The sequence below is a fragment of the Rhipicephalus microplus genome, chromosome 3 (assembly GCF_043290135.1).
Source record: "Rhipicephalus microplus isolate Deutch F79 chromosome 3, USDA_Rmic, whole genome shotgun sequence".
Classification (NCBI taxonomy): domain Eukaryota; kingdom Metazoa; phylum Arthropoda; class Arachnida; order Ixodida; family Ixodidae; genus Rhipicephalus; species Rhipicephalus microplus.
The window spans coordinates 89,137,283-89,140,858 of NC_134702.1; the positions used below are offsets into that span (position 1 = coordinate 89,137,283).

General features: G+C 42.4%; 1 long non-coding RNA gene across 1 annotated transcript; it reads right to left on the bottom strand.

Moving 5' to 3' along the window:
• Positions 1–1,343: 1,343 nt before the first annotated feature.
• LOC142803824 (uncharacterized) lies at positions 1,344–3,370 on the bottom strand. The gene is made up of 3 exons (XR_012894316.1): positions 3,277–3,370; positions 2,935–3,208; positions 1,344–2,638 (listed from the first exon to the last, which is right to left on the bottom strand). It is a non-coding gene; the product is annotated as an uncharacterized LOC142803824 (long non-coding RNA).
• Positions 3,371–3,576: the final 206 nt, after the last annotated feature.

Below are 3,576 nucleotides of genomic sequence, written 5' to 3' on the forward strand. Positions count from 1 at the left end.
CATTCTTGATTTTAGCAGCGCACTGAAAGATCCTCGTCCCTCAGAGCACTGCTGAAATCAATAACAATAATGTACTGTCTGCGACACAAGTTAACAAGTTTCTCCTAAGCACATATTGGACTGATCTTCCTGAATGCCGCCTCCTTTGATTTCGAATGTTTGATTATCCTCGCAGAATAGGACATTTATACGCTTGTTCAACAATGGATGCACTTTCTTGCCGAGACGTACAAGGACATACAAAACTCCAGGCCCGTAAGCGAAAACGATGCAACTGACTGCATCGTTTCCTCCGCCACTGGGTAAGCAATGCTGTTCACGCTATTTATTGAGGCTCTGATGACAGAAAAACGCGCCGCAGTAGACGTGGTACCAGAACAGCGTTACTGTACGCATAGATTTCGCGAACGAAAGGCAAGGATGCACATTAATTTGACGCCGGACCACCGATTTCCTCTCGGTCCATCAAAGAAACACTCTGTTGACGTTGCGATGCAGATTTATCACACGGTGTTCGGCGAATGCTGTTGGCATGGCACATTGCGATGTAGAACGTACACATGTACTGTACAATATTGTGTGCGATACTGTACGTATGTGTACTGTATGTGTACAATACTGTACACATGTACTGTGTTAGGGTAGTCGTAGGATCAAAATGTGCTCCAAACCGAAACCAGGGGCAAACCCGCTGCACCCTCGAGCACAGAACAAACAATCAACTTATTTTCCTTTTAATAATACTTATAAACCAACAAATAAATTAGTAGGTTGTTAAATTGAGCAATATATACTAATATTACAAAAACAGTATACAAAACAAATATTTTCATACAATGCGTTAACAACTAATTTATGCACTATAAAAAACACGTTACACACTTGTTTAGTGACAATTTTGTAAGTTTATTGCATTATAAAGTAATTATTTGCACATTTAAATAGCTTTACGTTAATTTTTTTAAAGTGACGTCACTTCCGTGCGGCGCAGCAGCCAGTTCTGTGTGGGGATGGCTGCTGCGCCGCGCGGCGCACGAGACGCTGCCAACATATGCCAATAAAAAAAGGTGAAGAGTGGACACTCCCGTAGACCCCAGCGGCCCATTCGACCCTAGCACACCTGGTGGTTGGTGAGAGCAAGTGGCGTGCGCTTCCTGTTTCGGTTTCACTGGCGCAAATTTTGAGTTTTTATTTTTATTTCGATTAAGTTATAATAAAGAGAGGTGCAGGTAGTGATAATTCACTACGATTTTATTCATCGCGCTTGTTCTTGTTCTTTTGTTCACTTGTTGATCACTTGTTCTTTTGGAACAAGTGATCAATGTATATATCAGTCAAAGAGACAGAGTATCCGCAATGTTTTATTCAAAGGCAAGGTAGAGTCTGAGAATATAAAAAGCACAATATGACAAAGGTAGACAACAAATGCATCTCGCCTTACAAATAAATTGTAACAAATATTGTAACAAATACAGAGAGAACACAGACAACGCACACATCGCTAGAGTTGGCAGAAGCCGAGAAGCTGGTCAAGTATGACACACCGGGCCCGTGGGTAAGTAAGGATCTATGGCAAAAACACAGCGCACAATGCTGAAGAAGAAGGAAGAAGTGACATATACACAGCAATGAAGTCGCGAATCACGCCTGGGGTTAACCAAAATAATGCATAGAAAAAAAGAGTGCACAGAAACCACACGACACAATATAGCAGAAAGGCAAACCTGCACTGTACTGGCTGTGCTTAAGAACAGCTAGCCCAAAATGAAAAAAAAAAGCAGACTTGATGCCTGCTTGTCCTCAGAAAGGTAGAGCTTTGCAGCTTGCTCACTACGTGAAAGACAAACTTTATGCTACAACACTGGCAGGTCTTGTGGCTCTTCTTATCATCAAAAACTTAAGATCCTAAGTGATTTGCGTCTGGGTGTTGCTATGACGCTTGCGAGCTAAAATAGATTGTAGTCATCACTTATCCCGAATTGTGGACCTTAATTGGTGTTACGAGAGCGGTATTACAGGGCTAATAAATAGCAGAAGGAGACCACTGGCTCATTATTTTTCACAAAGGCTCTACATCGTACGTTATCACTCACAAGCTATATAAAAATAAAATGGCAGCGTCCACAGCCCCATCAAACGCTACAAGTTTGGGTATTCTTTTGAAAATTTTGATGGGCGAGATGAGGAGGTTGATGAGAAGCTAAAATACAAAAAGCGTGATAACGTGAACTGTGCCCACTTCATACTGTGTTCCTTACCCGCTCGAAGACATTTCAACAAGCGGTTTTGTTATCGATATATTACTTGAGCTGGAGAGATAAAGCATACACAGTGATCAAGCGACCCACAGTAAAGTGTACAGTTTGCCCGCATTTGCTACAAAAATACCGACAGGATAACCAACATTCTTTTTAAGGTTATGCAAATCACTTCAAGCGAATACACAGTGTCCCTACTCCTCATAGCGGGTAACCAAAACAATGTATGCAACGAATGAATGGTTAGTTTGGTGAGGCTGTCTCCGCAGTCTTTTGATAGTTTTCCGCTGTGCTGATACGCTGCACTTTGGCTTGCAGATGTTTAATGGTTTGCTTGTACTTCATTGATGGAGACATTGTCGCTGGCACACAGGAACGCACTGCAATAAACAAAAACATGGATGTAAAAGCGAAGAACAACTAATCCCATACGAGCACTTTCCTCGCTCTTTCAGACCCAAGGTGCACAACTTTCTGTGGTGCAAAGTTTTCGATTCCACTACCTAAAAACAAACCATTCACAATGTTGACAACGCACAAAAAAAATTAAAATCACTGAGAGCCCACCCTTACATTTTGTAAGTGCACACGTAGTGCCCTTTTGAGGATAGTTTCCTCAGAATGTCCTAAATATAAAATAGCACATTAAAAACAGCTGCAATAAAAGCATAGTCACCATTTTCTCTAGGGCACTCAGACGTGGAGCTGTTGGCGGAGACATCTTCTGGAGGGTCTTGTGAAGCTTGTTCAGTGTCTCGGACAGTGCTGTCGGAACAATCTTGCGAGCGGCCTGCGGAAGTCTCAATATCAATCCACTCTGGTGTTGAAGTGAACATACAACTTACCGGTCACACAAGTTCCTTTTGTGACAGCTGAACGACTGGTTAAGGTTTTCTCCGGCAAGACGAAGTCAACAGAAATTCTTTCACCAGCTACAAGGGAGCTGCCACCTGCAGAGGTTTGGTAAACAGTCAATTTGGGTAAAAAAAAAAAAAAGAAATCGCGACACTGAACGCACCCTGTTCATCGGGGCACCTCAATGTGTGGAAGCCGCTTTTTGAAGCCTCTACCGCAGGTACTGAAGAAATGAAATTACGATGATGTGTCAGTAAGAGGCTTAAAATAACACAAACTGAAGCTCATCCGCACCTTGCAGTGCAGCTTCTGCAGTCATGTCACAGTCACTATTTGAAGCGACGCTCGGAGAACGTGCATATATGTGCAGTTGGTACAAGTTACAAAGCTTGTAGCATGGGGAAACTTAAACAGCTCTTTCAAATGCGCAAATTGGTCGAACGTGGAGGAAAAGAGAAGGCAC